This window comes from Leptonychotes weddellii, chromosome 4 (genome assembly GCF_054177405.1).
Source record: "Leptonychotes weddellii isolate Sample4059 chromosome 4, ASM5417740v2, whole genome shotgun sequence".
Taxonomy (NCBI): Eukaryota; Metazoa; Chordata; class Mammalia; order Carnivora; family Phocidae; genus Leptonychotes; species Leptonychotes weddellii.
Genome location: NC_138372.1, coordinates 101,896,104 through 101,916,417, shown reverse-complemented (window position 1 = coordinate 101,916,417; position 20,314 = coordinate 101,896,104). Strand labels below are relative to the sequence as shown.

At 42.0% G+C, this 20,314-nt stretch overlaps 1 pseudogene; it reads left to right on the top strand.

Moving 5' to 3' along the window:
- Positions 1 to 19,039, top strand: part of LOC102749304 (fatty acid-binding protein 5 pseudogene) — a 20,552-nt pseudogene extending 1,513 nt beyond the window's left edge.
- Positions 19,040 to 20,314: the final 1,275 nt, after the last annotated feature.

Genomic DNA, 20,314 nt, shown 5'->3' with positions numbered 1-20,314 from the left:
TATAATATCTAACATCTCTTTATTTTTCTCCTTAAAAATATTCTTTCATTTTTATTTTACAATATGTACATACAGGAGATAAGATATAAATATATACATAGTATCTATAATCAAACTCTATATAAATATTTAACATCATATTGGGTTTTAAAATTCAACCTGTTAGAACTGTTAAAATTCTACATTACAGCAGAAAGTTTTTTCAAGATGGCTTCCTTTGACTTTTACTGAAACAGCCAACTTTTTACTGATGCTGGCATAACATGAGGTTTGAGACAGGTGAGGGAGCTGGCTTAGTATGTATCATTTACAAGACATTTGAGTTGTATCTAATGGTGTTTGGTGTGCAATTTTTTTCCTTTATTTTATTGTGATAAAATATATAACATAAAATTTACCATTTTAACTATATTTAAACATGCAGTTCAGTGGCATTAAGTATATTCACAGTGTTGTGCAACCATCACCAGCATCGATGTCCAGAACTTTTTCATCTTCCCAAACTGAAATTCTAGACCCATAGAACCCTAACTCCTCATTCCAGCTCCTCCCCCATTCCCTGGCAATCACCATTCTACTTTCTATCTCTATGGATTTGACTGCTTTAGATCCTTCATATACTTGGAGTTATACAATATGTGTCTCTTTGTGTCTGGCTTATTTCACTTAACATAATGTCCTCAAGGTTCATCCATGGTGTACCTTGTGTCAGAGTTTTTTTTCTTTCTTTAAGGTGAGTAACACTCCATCATATCTGTCTACTTATCTATCTTACATTTTGTTTACCCATTCATCTGTTGATGGGACATTTGGGTTGTTTCCACCTTTTGGCAACTGTGAATATTGCTGCTATGAATGTGGGTGTACAAATATCTGTTTAGGTGCCTGCTTTCAATTCTTTTCAGTAAATACCAAGAAGTGGAGTTGTTGGATGATATAGTAATTGTATGTTTAATATTTGTGAGGAACCTCCATACTGTTCTCCACAGTGGTTGCTCCATGTCACATACCCACCAGCAGTGCATGCGGGTTACCTACTCTCCCCATCTTCAGTGCATTTTCTATTTTCATTTAAAGAGTTTTGTTGCTTTTTGAACTTCGAGGGTTTTGTTGCAAAGGAATGTAAAGCCATGGGGAGCAACACTCTAGAATATACACCTGCAAATCAGTTTTAGGTGGCTTTCTGTTAGGGGCACTCAGGACTGGGTCAAGTCATTTCTTCCAGAAACTTCCAGAAACAACTTCAGTCACAGAGATCTCTTCCTTTTCTGGGTTCTGATTGTCTCTCTAGTCAGTCTCAATCAATCCAACACTGGGTTATATGTTGCCTTTATCTAAACTTTAATCCTCTATTTTATCAAATCCAGTGGAGGCATTCTTGTCTATTGAGCTATTTTGATGTTTCTAATTTTTATTTTCAGAATTTCTTTTGATATTTTTCATATCCATCTGTTCTTAATCATAATTACATATTTTAATCCTACTTTTGTACTTGTTTTTTAATATTACTTGAGAAAATTAAATATACTTATTTAAAAGTCATTTTTATGTTGTTCTATTTGTGTTTTGTCAGTGGTACATTTATACCTCGACTGTTGCATTTGTTGAATGTTTTTCTTTCTTTTTTTTTTTAAAGATTTTATTTATTTATTTGACAGAGAGAGAGACAGCGAGAGCAGGAACACAAGCAGGGGGAGTGGGAGAGGGAGAAGCAGGCTTCCCGCTGAGCAGGGAGCCCGATGTGGGACTCGATCCCAGGACCCTGGGATCATGACCTGAGCCGAAGGCAGACGCTTAACGACTGAGCCACCCAGGCGCCCCTGTTGAATGTTTTTCTTATCAACTTTTTTCTCGTGTGCTTTGGAGTTTCGATAAGAAGCTGTTGTGTGCTTGCTTCCTTAAGAGAAAGCCTGGTCTGGAAGCAGCTCTTGTGTAGGCAGGTTTGGGGTCCTTGCCTGGGGGTGAGCTGGTAGGGAGCATGGATATAGCCATTGAGAAGTGAGTGGTTTGGCTTATCTTCTGCTGACTTGCCTCTCTGTACCCTCCTGGAGTTCTGTAAATTTGTACCTTCTGCACTCTGGTGTCACCCCCATGCCCCATACCCCACCAATGTGCAATCTCATTTCAGGGGACCAATGTGTTCAGGTTTGTAAACATAGTTATATCTTTAAAATAACTTAGAAACTAACTTAGGGGGCACCTGGGTGGCTCAGTAGCTTAAACATCCAACTCTTGATTTTGGCTCAGGTCATGATCTCAGGGTCGTGAGATCGAGACCCTCCTCAGGCTCTGTACTCAGGAGGGAGTCTGCTTCTCTCCCCCTCTCTCTCCCTCTCCCTCTGCCCCTCCCTGTCACTCATGAGCTCTCTTTCTCTCTCTCAAATAAATAAATAAATAAATAAATATATAAATCTAAAAAAATTAGAAAGGATGGATGAAGATTATATTGTGAGTCTCAGTTGTCTTCTCACATATAATCCTTGGTCATATATTGTATTTTAATTTTATTTTCCAAATAAACTATAAATTATTTCTATCTCCCCAAATGTTACTCCCTCCAAATACCTAGCAAAAACATCAAATACCCCTTGGTGTCATTTATTTGATTAATAAATATTTGTTGATTGTTCATTGGGCTTGTTAAGAAAATAAATGGATTAATCCTTTTGCTCAGTAAATAGGATATCTGAATTCAGGGCTAGACACGAGAGGATAAAACTAAAAGTCAGACAATTTTGGACGGCAGATTCCCTGAGATCGAAGGTTGCTTTTGGTGCTAAACTTGCATGGATATTGGTTCTGTTTCTTTATCTGGGACTCCAGAATTAATGGCTAAGAGCGGTTTTAACTCTCCCAGAGGAATCTGGGGCATTTTCCTGATGGCTAAGTCCTTTCATAGGAACAGGGTAAGATCAAATCACAGCAGCCCACAGACAAATTGTTTCCACTTCTGAGCAGGGCACAGAGACCCGTCCTTCCTGACAGTTCCTCTTGATAGTTCGGCTAAGCATCAGCTAACCTGCATTGAAGACTTCCTATGTTCCAGACCCTGGTCCAAGCAGTAAATTATATGTATATATATATATTTAACTCTCACAGTGATTCAATGAGATAGGTACAGTTAAGATTCCCATTTCATAGATGTGGAAGCTGAGGCACAGTGCTAAGTAACTTTCCCAATGTCTATAGCTAGTAAGTGATAAAGCTTGGAAGGCTGGCTCCCCAGATGCCCTCTGAGCCACAGCAGGGCCATGGAAATTTTGTCATCTCTGGGGTGAGTGGCCTGAGGGGCTTCTTGCTTTGATATTGGAATCTCTCCTGACCTTCTCAGAAACCGAGGTCATCATGTGCCCAAGTTAATTCGTCCTGACCCTGTGGGCTCCCTTCCTGCTCCAGCTGGTGTGGGTGGGTCCTTGGCTGCAGATGATTTCAGTGTCCCTGGGAGTCGGGATTAGCCTGAAATTCATCAAGCACTGTGTATCCACAGACATTTGCCGGGTTCCTAGACCTTTGAGGTGTTTAGTCTCAGCAGCCTCGTCTTTTTTACATGGATGTTTCCAGAGCTGCAGGGTGGGGGTTTGGAGGTACAAAGTGGAGGTCCCCCTTCCAGCTCAGTGGAAATGGACCCCATGGTTCTCCCTGTGATGCTAGGATTCTCCCTTGAGAGCAAGTCAGTGACGTGTGCATGCCACTGGTGCCAGAGTCTCTTGGGCAATGAACACTTCTGAGAGTTCACCATGGGCTGGCAGCTCTGCTGGGCACTGTCCTTTGTCCTTTCTACCCTGTCATCAAGTTCACTCTGGTGTGAGCACTACACTGTGCTGGTGCCTCCTGCCTCTCCACTGGGCAAGCGTCTAGAGTCTGCCAATCCAGATACTTTATTTGAATTCATACAAATCCATTTTATTAATTCCTGAGGGAGAAAGCAATTTCAGTTATTTCCAGTGAAATGGCATTTCTGAAGAAAGGGCAAGCTTGCTTTCTTCCAGCCTGGTGTGGGTATTATGCTTGTCTTTAAGTACCTGCCTGGAGGGAGTTAACCTACTGCAAGTTAGTAATAGTCATATTTTAAAGTGGTTAAAAAGGATTAAAAAGACTATTCTATTTACTTGCTCTCAGTAGTGGAAACAAACCCTGGGATCATCTATTGGGACTAAATAAGCAAATTAGAGTCCTGCTGTTTGTTAGTGGGCACTCACCACGGCCATCTGCAGCACTTTCTAGTGCTTCACACCACATGCCACTTCATGAAGGGGGAGGTGAAGAAGACCAGTTCTGTGCTCAGGATAGAGCCACCCCTTGGGCCAAGCAGGTGCTCAGTAAATATGTTTGAAAGGAATGAATCTTTTTTTCTCTCTCTTTTTTTCTCATGAAGATAGAAGTCTTTTTATTTTATTTTTATTTATTTTTTCTTTTTTTATTATTATGTTATGTTAATCACCATACATTACATCATTAGTTTTTGATGTAGTATTCCATGATTCCTTGTTTGCGTATAACACCCAGTGCTCCATTCAATATGTGCCCTCTTTAATACCCATCACCAGGCTGACCCATCTCCCCCCTCACCCAGAATCCTCAGTTTGTTTCTCAGAGTCCATAGTCTCTCATGGTTCGTCTCCCCCTCTGATTTCCCCCCTTCATTCTTCCCCTCCTGCTATCTTCTTTTTTTTTTTTTTTGAATGAATCTTAACAAATGATCTAGTGACACCTGAAGGCATTTTACATGAAACAAGATTTTCCTCTAAATCCTCTAAAATTGAATAATAAACCATTCAATTCTATCAGATAGAACTTATAGGCAGAAGACTATGTACATCACAACAGTAGTGTTGTGGGCTGTCTTCCGTTCTTCTGTTCCCTACAGTGATCCCATGCCCCACTGGCTGAATAGAGTAAGTCAATGGTTCCAGAATTTTGCATGTAATTAGGCATTTCTGCAGCAAGAGACGGCCTTTTTTTTCTTTTTTAAAAAAGATTTATTTATTTGAGAGAGAGAGAGAGAACACGAGTGGGAGGGGTAGAGGGGGAGGGAGAGGGAGAGAGAATCTCAAGCAGACTCCATGCTGAGTGCTGAGCCCAACGAGGGACTTGATCTCACACCCCTGAGATCAGGACCTCAGCCAAAAACAAAAGTCAGGCGCTTAACCGACTGAGCCACCCAAGAGACTGCCTTTGATGCAACTGAATGTATCCTATCAAATGAATTTTCTTTTGCGGGGGGAGTTTTGAGAATTGATTCGGCAGCTGGGGTATTAGAGAATCTTCTAGGTACTTAGGAGTTCTTGATCAAGTAAGTGACAGTTCTCCAGCTTCTTGTGTTTCTTTCTGGTTTCTGCTCCCAGCATGTTTACCCAAGACCACAACACCCTACCAGATGGGACAGCTGCTGCTCCCAGGGAGAATTTTCTAGAGCCAAAAGCTGGCACCTTGTTGCAGCCTGTGAAAGACCCTGAGCCAGAGGACACCGGTACACTGTGCCTGCATTCCTGTTCACAGAAACTGGGAGTTTATAAATGCTCTTTTAAGCTGCTAAATTTGTGGTGATTTGTTACATAGCCATGGTATGCAGGAATCTTAGGGGAGGTGTGGTGGTGGTGGGGGTGTTTAGGAGAGCTAAAGCAAAGATACGCCAAAGAGGAGTAGCAAATGCAAATGCTATGGCCTAGGAAGGCAGATGCTTTCAGAGAACAGGGTGGGTTCAATGTGGCTTTTGGTGAATGAAGGTAGTGGTGAATGAACGTGCTGGACACATCAGAAGATGAGGCTGAGAAGGAGTTTGGTGCTGGGTTATAAAAGACCTTATGTAACATCCTGAGAAGTTTGGCCCATATCCTGGAATCTTTGGGAAACTATCAAAGCATTTTAGGCTGGGAAGGGAAAGTATCACTTTTATTTAGGAGAAAACATGGCATTGATATGATCAACAGAAGTGGGAGACCAGTTCAGTTGACTGCTTAAGAGTGATGCACTATGAGATTCTTGCCACACCTCCTTCCCTATAAATTGGACCAACCCCTTATTCTGAGTTGATATTGATAAAGGGGCACTCCATAAATCTTCAGATCATGGTACTGCCTACAGAACAGCATTCAGGGAAAGGAATCCAATGTCTAGAGTCAACTTTGTAAGGATGCATTGCTATTATCTCCAAGGTGGAAAAAATTCAGCATGTTAACCTAGTAGCAGATTAATTACCAGTAGCTGCCTGGTCTGCCCAAGGGAACTATGCTGGCAGACTGGGTGTGTGGAAGAGCTATAGTGAGTGGAGGCCATGCAATTGGGCCAATGAGCAGTCCCCCTCCTGCCACCATAGCTGCTCCATTAATGGGCCACCTTCCAGCCACTGGGTGTTGGGGATGGAAACTGATATCTCCTGGGTGAGTTATCTGTCCATGCTGTTGTTGTCTCCTCTGAGACACATGCTGTCTGGTGGGCATTGATGTGAGAACACAAAGACCCACATACTTGTGCCCTGAAGTCCTGAGGGCCCATCCTTATGACTCTAATCCCAGACCTTGTGCCCAGCTGGGTTTCACAATGGATATAGATGACCAGTGATTGCTTTGTGTCTTCTGTTAACTTTCTTTTGCATTGGGAGTGTCTTGTTTTTCTCTCCTGGCCCCATCTTTGCATTTCGGGTGCCTGTGGGGTGATACCTTGTCTCTTGAGTTCACAGGTCTTCCAATCAAGAGGAACTGCTTCTGGAGAGCCTCCTCTGCACCTGGACCCAATTTAGATGAGATCCCAGACCTGGAGCTTGAGTCTGGATTGGAACATTTAGATACCTTGGGAGGGGGTTTACCTGCAATATGGATCATCAGAGCCTACCATCTTCTACTTTGTGCTTTTGGGAACCATGAGCCTCAATACAAAAAAAAATCAACTACTCTGACCAATGGAATTGTGACAAATAAGATAGTTTGGGCTGCTTGCTTTTGAGGAGTTTGGTATATAGTAATAGATAACTGAGACACATGGATCAAGAATACTGAGCTCATTATGGGCAACTAGGGTGATACAGTAACACAATGTCTGGTGAATAGAGTCTCACTCTTTACTAGGATTCAGTAATGCATAGGAGCTACTTTCCAAAGGGTGAGTTAATCCTCTGCATGGTCTTGTTCCAGAAAATTGGAGTCTATGTTGCAGTTCTCCTACTGGGCTGGCTAGAGATTCCACATGGTCTCCTACCCTACCATGGAAACCTCTGGCCCCTTTGGACATGCCAGGTCATGCCTTGTCCTGGAGCTTGCCCTGGAGCCTGGAGTTGCTGTGGAACCCTCACTTGCTCTGGTAGCCTTCTGAGATATCTGACATACAGAATTCCCAGTATAGTATACCGTGCCTCCAAAATCTAAATCAAGTGCTATACATCTTTTTTAGTGGTGGGGGTGCAATGCTCTCTCCTTGACTGTTCCCCCAGACCACTGGACCCCTGAAAGCATCACTGACGTGGTGGGCCCCTTTTAAGAGTTACTTCTCATGCTATGGGATACATATTTCTTATCAGTGCCTTTGTGTGTACTTGCCACTCCTCTGCACCATGTACAGTCAACATAAAGCCACTTGTGTAGTGGGTCTTTGAAATTCTGTGGACTGTCAGGTAATCCAGAGCCCTGTGAACTATTTGGGGCAGGCTAGGAGAGTTAACATAGAGCCAGGCAAGAGACTGAATGGTCCTGCTAGTATTCCCATGAATATCAGCCGACTTGGGTCCTCTTTAGTGATGAAGATTGAAAAGAGTGCATTCATCCTGACCATAGCTACATACCAACTGCCAGAGACTGTATTCTTTGTTTGAGTAAATATGCCATGGCTGACCTAGCAGCAGTGATGAGGGCTATTGGTTAATGGGAGCATGCCATTGTCCATCTTACTGTATCTGGCTCTTTGCAGGGGTCATGCAGGTGAATTGAATGGGGATATTCTGGGGACTGTCAATCAGAATATTGTTTCTGGTTTACTGTGTTGGCTGGGAGGGGGCAGTTTCAGTAGCCTCTATTTGACTTCTCCTACCATAGTGTCTTACCCTACCTTCCAGAAAACCACTGTGAGGGTTCTGCCAGCTGCTAATATCCATCTCAGAATGCACTTGGGGTTCTGGGACATGATCACTAGGTGGGTTGACAGACCCACTGAATCTGCAATTTGATGATCTGGTTTGTCATTATGGCATTTTGTCTAATTTGGTCACCTAAACACTGACACCTAATCCAGTAACTTTGAAAGATCTGGATATTCTCTGTCTCCCCAGTTCAGGAAATCTGGTAAATGATGCCAGGTGTCTTTGGAGAAAACTTAAATTCTCATTGCATATTCTTGTGGGGACTTGACAGGGTTCTTTCTCAGGGACTTCAGGTCTGAGAAATGGCTCATGTCTGGAGCCTTTGTGAAGGATTATGACTTTCAATTGCAACAGTTGACATCAACTATATAAGTCAAATAATACTCAGGTTGACTGTTGGGTCATCTTACATGAAGAAACATAAGAGTGGGTCTATTTGCCCTTCTGATAAATTCCTGTAGAACAAGGTGCCTTTTTTGCAGTTCTGGATTTGACACTTATTATAGTAATTATATCTACCTTGATGTCCACTGATAGTTAAATTTTGTCTCCTGGCCTCTCTTAAATCAGGACTCCTTTTGTCCCTGCTGACACTAGGTAACCCACTCTCATGGTGACATCTTCTAATGTCAGCCCTAGATTACAGGGGACACTGAGCTTCTCGAATGCTGGTTTCCTCTCACTAGAGCATTTCTTCAAGTGAAGGGACTCTAGGTGATGGGTTCTCTGATTTCATATGATAAAGCCATTTGAACATACCTTCCTCCTTGAGTTTCTCATCCCTTCTGCAACACCCTACCAAGGTGGATCTGGCCTCTGCCTCTTATCCACTGTAGGTGTCATGAGGTACACTTTCAGGGAGCCATCCTGCCAGCTCCATAGGATCAGCCCCAGTCATCCTTGCCAGACTATTAAATCCTGAACCTCAAGAGAAAGTTTCCATGTGAATAAACTCTCTCCTGTCCAACCCCATATCCTCTCCCTCCCTCCAACACCCTCAACACTCATGCCTATACGTGTACTCCTCTGGCTCCTTCCAGTAGGTATCAGTAAGATTTGGCACTTTGTGGTGAGGTATCTGTTTCCTCTTCACTCACCTGACCCTCATTATTGTTTTGGAGGCAAGTCAGAGATGCAGTGATAGGCTGGTGTCACTTTACCTCTGCCACATGTGAGGTCTGGCATGTCTTCAGCAGGGGATGATGCCTTCTAGATTCTTCTCCAACAAAAAGGAAGGGCAGGGGGACTCAGCTGACCTGGGGGATTTAGGGGCATCTGACTCTTCAAGACCCATCCTCTGACTCAGGGTCCCACTTTTTCTTTAAGACTGGAGACCTATCAGTGCTCACTCATTCTCCTTGGAAGTTCTACCATTCTCATGACAATCCTGAGCCAAACCTCTCAGTACAGTTTGCTCATGGACTATAGGATATGAAGATGGCATGGGGCCTTTTAGCTTTCACAGAATGCTCTGGCTTAATGTTGGTCAACTTGAGCCTTTCTTCAAGGCTTCTAGGACAGGCAAGGCCAGAATTAGGGTGAGGCAGGTGAGGCAGGTGAGGCATTCACCTCTGGTGCAAAATTTAAGGGGGTGCCAAAAAACTTTAGTAGCCAAAGAAAATAATATTTTAATGCAATACAGTTAACCCTTGAGCAACATGGCCTTGCACTGCATGGGTGGTTATATGCACTTACTTATTATATAAGTAGTTATATGTGGATTTTTTCCATAAATACACTACAGTACTGTAAATGTTTTTGTCTTCCTTATTATTTTCTTAGTAACATTTTCTTTTCTCTAGCTTACTTTATTGTAAGGCTACAGTGTGTGATACATATAACATATAAAACGTGTTAATTGACTGTTTATGTTATCATTAAGGCTTCCCATCAACAATAGGCTATTAGTAGTTAAGTTTTGGGGGAGTCAAAAGTTACACATGGATTTTTGACTGCGTGGGTGGTTGGCACCCCTAACGCCTGCATTGTTCAAGGGTCAACTGCATTAAAAAAATGAAAATCAATGCAAACCATACATAATGAATAAAATATAAAAATGTTAAATCATGATAGAACTAAAATGAATTAAACTATTATTTAATTTGATTAGTGAGTATTTTGATGCCCCCTTAAATTTTCAGCTTGCCTCACCCAAATCCCAGCCCTACCAGCAGGTAACAAAAGCCAGTCAATTCTACAATATACACATGTACTCCTGTACCAGTGCGAGGGCTCCTGTCTAGACCAGTGCTTTCCCTTCCCCTGTACCCCTCCCGGTCCGGTCAGGTGAGAGGCTCAGTCATTGTCAAGCTCCATAATGTCAGAAGTTATATTGACCACTTGTCACCTACTGACTGGTGAATGGTCCAGTTCCCGAAGCCCATTCTGAGCTTCTGCTTTCTTGGTCTGCTATAGTTATCAGCTCATGAAGCTATCCTAGAAAGCAGGCATCAGAGGCAGGGAGAATGAGGCAGGGACAGAAGTATATTCAATAAAGTGTTTATTATTGAGCTGGTTACTGCTCAGGGCACCTAGAATATAATCCCCTTGGGATCCTCTTGTCTGGAGGGGAAGGCAATTAACTCAGAAATGAGAGTTTTTCCTGGGGGCGTGAGCATCCCTGGGCCTGCTGCTGCTGAACTGGCTTCCAAGGCTTTGGGGGATCTCAGGGAGAAAAGCAGAGTGACGCTGCAGCTTGGACTGGAAATGGGATGCAGTCTGTGCCACAGGAGCTGTGACTGAAACCCGAGGGGGGTTGAGAGGGTGTGACGTGGGCTCAGGAAGCACTTGGGCTTCCCTTCCATGCATGCATGCATGTTTTCACTCCGTTCTCTATTTGTAAGGAGAATGAAGAAAAACAAACTGTATTTGATTCTCTATGCTTGTACATCTTTCTGGCTGAGTAAAAATATTTTAAGATTTGCTATGAACTCTGTCAGTGATCAGGCATTGCAGCAAAAATTGGTTTGGATACCCACAGCTTCTCTCCCTTATTCTTTCCCAAGGGATGGTGGAGCATACTGATAAAGTGCAAGGGCCCTAGGAATGCTTGGGTTTGAACTGTGGCTCTCACACCACTTAGCTGTTCCAGCTCATGCAAGCTAACTGAGCTCACTCTGTCTCAGTGTATTCACCTTACAGAGTTGCTGTGAGGATTAAATGAGTTATAACATATGATAGCTTTGCACTTGTGCTGGGCACAGACTAAGCTTTCCATACATGGCCTGTAGGCCATGTTTCCTCTCAAATTCCTTCCATATTTACTCACTGGGTCCTTCTGTTTCTTTCCCAAGCACCCCCAAGTGCCATTCCTAGTTGTAATGGCCCTGTCTTCTGTTCTGTGTCTCACCTATTAAGCTTTCCTGTTTTGGCCTCCTCATCCTTTTGGTGAGTGTTTACTGAGACTTCATGGCCCAATGCCTTGCTAGGTATGGTAGGAGATACACAAGAAACATAACACTTGGTTACTGCCTTTCAAGAGAACTTGAGGAGATGAGATTTGCAACAGCAAATATTACATAAAACATAAAGAATATTCTGAGTTCATGTGTTCATAGGGGCTTCAGGAAAGAAGGTTCAATACACACAGAAACACTTTTGGAAAAGGTGAGTCTTTCTTTGGAACTGGACAGGTGAGTATAATTTAGCTCAGCAGGAGAATGGTCCAGAGCAACGCTGTTTCGTGCATTTTCACTCATTGGGTTCTGGGCATGATGTCAGTGCTCCTCCTGAGGGTGTGCAAGCTTGGTGAATTGGGCTCCTCAGGGAAGTAACCAAGGCTGATTGGGCTTTAACAGATCTTTCTAACTTTTCTTCTTACCACTGCTTAAATTTCTCCAAGAATATTCCAGCTTGGCTTGTGAGACTTTGGGTTTTCAATTCCTGTGTACTTTCTTATGGCTATGTGGATTGATGCCCAATGGAGTTATCTAAACTCATAATCTTGACTCCTGGATTTTTGGGATGGCATCTTTTTAGTTAAGTTTTTGGCAATTTACTTGTAATTCATTCATTCAGTCATGTCATTTTTATTTTGACTATAAAGCCACTTATTGGAGATAAAAGTGCTCCAATCTTATCTTTTTTCCCTGTACACTAAAAAATATAATTAAGGAAAATAAAATTTATTCTGTTCTTATGCAGTTTTCTTACCAGGGAATGGGGTGTGTGTGTGTGCGTGTGTGTGTGTGTGTGTGTGTGTGTGAGAGAGAGAGAGAGAGAGAGAGAGAGATTGAGAGGGAGAGACTAAGTTCACATGATGAACAAGAGAACCGATTAAACTGACGTGGCTTCTACAAGGGCCTTTGTTGTTGAGCTGCAGAGCCTGGGCAAGATCTCTGGTGCGGGTGGGAACAGTGTGGCTGAGAACTTGACCTCCTGCATCTCTGAGACACCATGGTCATGGACTCTTAGAGAGCCAAGGTTTTAAAAATCAGGATAGTAGTCAGTTTTAAGACCCCTGTAATAGATAAAGGCATAAAGCTCCCACTTCAGTCCTTGTTCCTTCTTTATCTCAGTTCCTATTTCTCTTCACATCTCTTTTTCTCAGTGGCATGAGAAATAGCTTCCCATTACCAGCCATAAAGCGTTTTGGAGACATCTGTTGTAGTCTCCGTAGCCCCATATTTCAACAGAGCACAGAACACTCCCCATTTTCTTGGGTTGTTCTCAGCTGGCCCATTTTTCCTTCTAGTCACATTTGTCCCTCTCCTGGAGCTGCTTTGAATCTTCAGGTGTCACTCATTTTCGGATTCTGGAGTCAGGACACTGCCCAAAACACAAAGGTGTCCCAGAGTCACACACAGCATTGTCTCCTTCCACAACACTTCTGTGTTAAGTGTTCAAGGACAGCTACAGAGATCCAGTCAAAGGCCTCAATGAATTCACTGTGGAGAAGTAAAAAGGATAGAGGTAAAATGCAGCCTATTTCAGGAAAACAGGTCAAACAGTGGGGGTCCGAAAAAAATGAAAAGACAAAAAAACAAAAAACAGGGGCTATCTTCCAGGTTCTACTCTTGTCTGACTTTCTGAGAATCTGGCTGACTTTGGCAGGCAACGGTGTGATCACAGGGTCTGGGTTTCGCTCTGTTTCTCCCAGGTGCTACCATGTTGCTGCTGGAAGTTCTATCTGAGCTAAAGCTCCATTGAAATCAATTTCATTTGGCAATGTTTAGATGGTCAGGGAGGTTCTTCCAACTCCTCTGGTAAAGGTGAAAGGCACGTCAGTAGTCTGTTCTAATGAATTCTGTGACTTTGGACAAGTCCCTCTTGGCCTCAGTTTTCCTGGCACTACAATGAAGAATGAATAGATGATCTTGAAATCCCCTCCTCACTTTAGAATGCTTGATTTTATGAAGCTGTTGCTCTGAACTTTCTGTAGTAGCATCCCGTAGCAGGAAAGCACTCTGAAGAACCCATGGGCGTTGAAGGAGCAAGTCCGTGTGACAGCTTGAGTTGGGTGTCAGTTTAATAAACAAAGGGCTTGGAGGAGTCAGCCAGTGAAAATCCTTTCCTGCAGTTCTTTCCCTGGGTCCTTTTGCCCTTTCTTCCTTAGCATCTCTGGGTGCAAAAACTGTCTACAATCCTAAACTTTAAAAATTTTCTCTAAGTCACGATTTGCTGACATTTCCCTCCTTTTAAAGCAGCTGTTGTAGAGTTTTCCTGCAAGATCCTCAAAAGTAGAGCTTAGCTGTGTGGTGGAAGAGATAGTGACTGAGGAGAGGGCTGACCCTGGGATCAGGAAGCCGAAAAATGATAAAAGAGGTATCTGGATGCAACCCATGAAGTCATCACCCTTTTCTAGAGCTGAGAAAGGTTTTTCTGAAACAATAGGTTGCCTGGAGGCTGAGGTCATGAACCTAGACAAATTTGCATTATGAGACCTGATCTTGTGTGCTCTGCCAACTGCTGTTCAAAAATGCTAAATTACATATCCTATCTACTGCAACAATTGAACTTGAGGGATAAGAAGAGGACAGATTCCACCGTCTTGGAGACAAGGGCCATCAGCCATCTTCCACCTTTGTTTTTCCCACAGAGATAATAAGCAATCTCTCACTATGCCTCCCTTACCTCCTGCTTCAGAGGGCTCGGGATTTTGTGTAATAGCAGTGAGTGAAGTGCTCGTGTCAACTCAGAAGCAGAGTGGTATTTGAGAGTGGATTAAAATCTAGCTTAATCCAATCTCAATAAAATCTCATTGACTGTCTTTTCTAGTTGCTTTTGGACAAACCTTTGTCAGCTCTCCCCCGGGATGTGCCTATGGTGGTGGTGGCTGCAGCTTTCTCTGGGGGCACATGAGACATTTCCTGCCCATCCCACTTTCTTGAAGGACTTGATTGTATTTCCTTCATGTCCCGGCAGGGCTGGCCAACTTGGCAGAGAACAGAGGTCTACTTGGTGGCCTGTGGTGAGTGTCAACTGCACATTTCACCATGATAGGGGTGGAGCAGGAGAGGGAACACCAGACATGTACAAGATGCTGGGGCATCTTGGGGATTTGCATCATCTGCCTTGTCTTTTGTTCTGTCTTTTGCCCTCCAAGAGTGAAACTACATTGAAAGAAATATGAAACTGATGGTTCAAGCAGAGTGAAATGGGTGTGAGAACAAATTCACTCCACACGTAAAACCTTTTAGTGGGGAGAGATTTATGCTGACAGTTTGTCTTGATTTGGGGAACTGAGGTAAGAACTTTGTAATCCTTCAAACTCACAAAAGTTTTCAGAAATGCACCCAAACTTAAGGCAATGTTTAATGGCTTGCAGACATGTTATTTCTCACCGCAATTTCAGTGAAAGCTATTCATTTGATTTATCTTTATGCCAGGAGCATAGAGCTTGGATGTGTGAAACTGAATAAACCTTTTAAAATAGCATCCGGAGGCCAGAAGAGGGAGTGCTTGGTCTGTCCATTGCAGACTCCAGCAGGAAGAGATATACCTTGCATTACTAGCAAGAAGAAGCCTACTTTATTACTTCAGAAGGAAGAAAGAAGAATTTCTCCCTGCCCAGTGACAAGCTCAGCCAATAAGAAAATACCACAACTCAGCTAATGAGAAATCTTCACCACCTGGAACTCTCTCCTCCAATGGACTTCCATTCAAAGTACCACCTCCCAACGTCCTTCTTTCCTCTTCTATAATATTCCTTTCCAGGGCACCTGGGTAGTTCAGTCAGTTAAGTCTGACTTTTGGTTTCAGCTGAGATCATGAGCTCGTGAGTCATGAGATTGAGCTCTGTGCTCAGCGGGGACTCTGCTTGAAGATTCTCTCCCTTTGCGATTCATGAGCACCCTCTTTCTCTCTAAAATAAATATACAAATCTTTAAAAAAAATAATGTTTTTATCCTTGGATTTCCAGACTTGCCTATGGCTTGCCATAGCTTGATGTCCTGAATTGCTATTCCTCTACTATTTCCAAATAAGCCCATTTTGCTGGTAAAACTACTGGTCGTTTTACTTTTGAGGTCCACAGGTGAAGAAAACATAATCAGGACAAAGAAAAGGAACAGGAGCAGCAGAGTACCTTAACTTTTACACAGTCTTTTAATGTTCTTATAGGAATGTCTTGGTTGAGAAGGATAATGTTCTTGACATCATGAGAATACAAACACACCATCACTAGACTCAAAGTCCTAGGCTTTGGTGTTAAGTCCTAGCCTGGGCACTTTGAGCTCTGTGCTCCCCGCAAAGCAGCAACCACTCTGAGGATGTTATGGGATCTGCTTCTCACACAGGATTGTTGTGTAGGCTGCAATGGTTTATGCTATCCAAGCAAGCATATTAATATTGTTTTCCTAAATTACAAAAAAAAAATTTTACTTTTGCTCTCTCTCATAAGAATTTTTCTTCTTTTTTTTTTTGGCTAAAATTCTGAAATGGTGCCACAGTATTTGCTAGTATTTGTTGGGTTGCTGTTTAATAGCAGTTTCTCCACAGCCTGTGCTCATTTTTGGATAATAAAGGGAAAAACATTTCAGTGGAGTTTTCTCCAAAGTTGAGAAACTTTTTTCCCTTCTCTGTTTATTCATGTTGTCTTACTAACTAGCCCATAGGTACTAAGGGATTTACAATGTAATTTGAATAGTTTTATCATATTACATGTGTTATACACACTGATTTAAAATAATTAATCTTAATGAAATACAAAGGTAAATATATTTAAAAAACTTTTCTGCTATTTTGGATCTTCCAAGTCTTTACCTATTGTCAACTACTTGGACTATTTAGAGTTTTTGAAGTCACTTCCTTATGCCTGAAAATTGATGTTTATTTTTTCTTCTATAAAATCAGGATAAGGAAAGACATGTAAGTAAGGGTCTCTGAGTCTTTCAGATAGTCTTAAAATGATCAGAATGATGATTCCTAATTATATATTTCTCATCAGAAATTTAAAAGTATTTATTTGGAGTTTAGGGATTCATGAAATTGAAATTAAGAAAATGAAATTGACTTGGTGACTCTGGGCAGGTTTTTCATCTTAAAACCTGGAGGGAGAATTACATTAGTGAGATGTAAAATATAGTGGGAGGGATGAATAGTTCATGTCCTTTGTACACATGAGAAGACTGTATGTCAACTGGTTTATGCAAATATAGGAAGACAGACACCAATTTCCCACCTGGGAAGTTCCATAATCAGTAGCTACCTATAGGTGCTTGTCTCCTATAAGTGATTAGAAAATTATCAGGTCTGTTTTTCAGTACCTTATCTCCTAAACCTCCCTGTAATTTTTGCAAACTCCCTTCTGTGGTTCTTCCAGAATGATCTCCCCATTCACTCAGTAGGGGAGATTGCTTGATAGATTCAATAACTCCCAATGACCTTGTTCAGGCTACAAAATATTAACTGGGGCTTAGAAAAAGAAACCAGGTGGAACTACATCTCTATCCAAATTCTAGAAGTTTTTATCTGGCTAAACTTAAAGAATGCCAACATGTAATTTCTAAGTCAGCTTTATCCCAAGAGCCTTTTTTCCTGCCATAAATACTTTGACCTTTCTACACCCAGCTAGGAAGCTCAATAGCTACACATCTCTGGGGCACATCTTCTGGAATCAACATTCAGAGAACGGGCAAAGGGTGAAGGCTCATAAATTTAGATTAGCCTTTTAAAGTGGTTGCTGTCATCCTCTCAGACAGAGATTACTCACCATTCTCTGGAGACTTTGGTGCTTCCTCCTGCTGCCTGCTGTGCAACATTTACTTTCTGTCATGATGGCAGAGACGGAAAAGTGGGCTATGATCTGTGAGTGTCTCCTTGGCTTTCCAATGAAAATCCCATGTGTGACTATCTGAAAAACCCACACAATCTGTGGAAGGCAGAGTTTTGGCAATCTCTGTTCTAATGTATTTAGAGTTAATTTTTTAAACAGTTTTTTTCTCTTGTTTAGCATTTCTGGATTTTCTGTTTACTGTTTATTCTTAATTGCCCGCATTTGTTAATCTGGGAGAGAGAGGGAAAACTAGACTTTAAAAGTCTGGAAACTGGTGAAATCCTCTTGATCAAGCTCACAGATAAAAATTACAGGGATGGAAAGCTCCTGTGGCATTGTACACTTGGAAAAATACTGCAGCTCTGGAAGAAAATCCTCAATTTCCTGTACACAAGGTGACAGAAGACAATGAGGGCAACAAAGACTACTGGAAGTCTTTGGTTGGCCATTAGTGGCTCATTAATCCCATCCAAGAGTTTAGACAAATCATTCTCAAAGTAGTGTACAAATTAGGAACAGTAGAGTTGAGGATAAGTAACAACTTGTATTTATTTTATTTCTTTAACTCTCTGTATATAGGGCTGAGGGAATAAGAGAATTTTGGGGGATGGTAAATGTTATGTTCTCATTTTCAAGATCATACAAGATATGAAAATTAGCATGTCAAGATGATAGCTAGATTTATCACTTTATACTTCATAATGTATATAAATGTTGAATCACTATGTTATACACCTGAAACTAATATATTGTCTGTCAACTACACATCAATAAAAATATCAGCATGTCAATAGCATTAGCACAAAAGAGTAATTGGAGGCATTCGGTAAAGGTGACGAGAATGCTACATTAGATGGGAAGCTGTTTATTTCCAATAACTCTAAGGAGAAAATGTAACACTTCCTTGTCAAAGCTCACTTTACCTCCTACACCTTTTACGTTTCTGGTTGCAAACCTCATTTCTGTATGAACCTGTGATTTCTGTAGACCAGATACATCTGAAATGCAGTGCATTTCCCTGTAAGTTGTAGTGATAGTTAGTTACACTGCGTTCGTGGGCACTTGCACATACCAGAACCCACATGCAGTTCCTGGAGCCTGCCTTCCATCTTCCATCTTTCATGGGCATGAGGCTCAACAACTGGCAACTCTGATTTCAAAGCAAGAGGCTTTTCTGAGATAGGATTGATCCTCCATTAAAAATAATAAAAGCAGTAAGCCACACTCCCCACGCCCCATTCTGTTCTGCTGGCTCCGCATGCCCACCCGCCCATGCCCAAAGTGGCCCCATTCAGCAGCTGGTAGGAAGATGGTGCTTAGTGGAGAGCAAAGGCTTTGAAGGAAGTAGGAGTGGGAATGGCTCTGCAAAAAGTGGGTGCCATGGCCAAATCAGATTGTATCATCTCTTCTGATGGCAAACACCTCACCATAAACACTGAGAGCACTTTAAAAATAGCATAGTTTTCATGTAATCTGGAAGGGAAGTTTGAAGAAACTACAGCTGATGGCAGAAAAACTCTGCAACTTCACAGATGGTGCATTGGTTCAACATCAGGAATGGAATGGGAAGGAAAGCACAATAACAAGAAAATTGGAAGATGGGAAATTAGTGGTGGAATGTGTCATGAACAATGTCACCTGTCACTTGGGTCTATGAACAAGTAGAGTAAAAATTCCATCATCCTTTTGGACAGGAATTAGCTGTGAAGTTGAATGAGCTCAGTTCAGTGAGCAAATCTCTATACTGCTTTTTTTCCTCCTTTACTATGTCCAATTATTTTTATAACAAACATTTTATACTCAACTATTTCAAAGTGTTGATTTAAATAGGATCATCCCTTTGGTTAGGAAATAAATGTGTTTGTGCTAAAAAAAAAAAAAAAAAGGAAAAAACCTCTTAAGGTCTTATCATCCTTCAAGGTCCAGTCCATTCATTAGTGCAGTTAAAAGTAGTTCACCTAACCTTGATACTAAGATTTGTGGAGGAGTTTGTCCCAGACTGGGTTTGTCTTGGTCTCCAGACTCAGAGTGTTAATGGTTTCCTCAAGTTGACGTGACCACTCAGTTCAACTCTGGCCATATGTTGAGGGGGTGTGTGTATGTTTGTGTGCGTGTGTGCATGCCTATGTGTGTGTGCACATATCTGTTTGCATACTTACATATGTGTATTGTGTGTGCATGTGTGTGTGTGCATGCACATCACTGGAAATAGTTAAAACTGTCCAAAGCTGCCTCTCCATAAGCCAGGAACACTTCAAAGTGTGACATCTCCTGGGGGATATTGTTGATTGCCTTTCAGTGTTCATGCAGACTTAAATCTGCAGGGAGGCTATGTTTGCCTGTTGTTGTGGGCTTGGGCTCCAGAACCGGACTGTCTGGAGTCAAATACCTGCTCCACAACTGACCTGTGATATGACCTTGAGGAAATGGCTTAACCACTCACTTCACTTCCCCCAGCTGTAATAGGGTTACTGTGAGGACTAATTGAATGAATCAATTAATAATTATAAAGTACTTGGAACAGTGTGCAGCACATAGTAAGAGCTCAACAGTATAAGCAGACAGTATTATTTTTACTGAGAAATATCAGGAAGTTGATGTGGGCAGCCAGCCACTAAGAGTTAAAGCTGAAACTGGACAAGTGTAACTAAGGGAAATGTCATATATTCCACTAGGCAGGCACCATCATGAGATGTGGCCAGGTAATAGAAAATGCCAACATTGGTGGAACTTCCCTAGGGGCAAAGGAAAAAAGGAGAAAGAAGAGATGAAGACTTAAAAAAATTTTTTTTAATTAATTTTTTTTTAAGAGAGAGAGTGTGCACAGGGGATGGGGAGGCAGAAGGAGAGGGAGAGAAAGAATCTCAAGCAGACTCCCTGGTGAGAGTGGAGCCAGAGGTGGGGCTCGATCCCAGGACCCTGAGATCATGACCTGAGCCAAAATCAAGAGTTGGACACTTAACTGACTGAGCCACCCAGGCGCCCTGAGATAAATACTTTTTTTTTTTAACAAGATGGGAACAGGGAATATG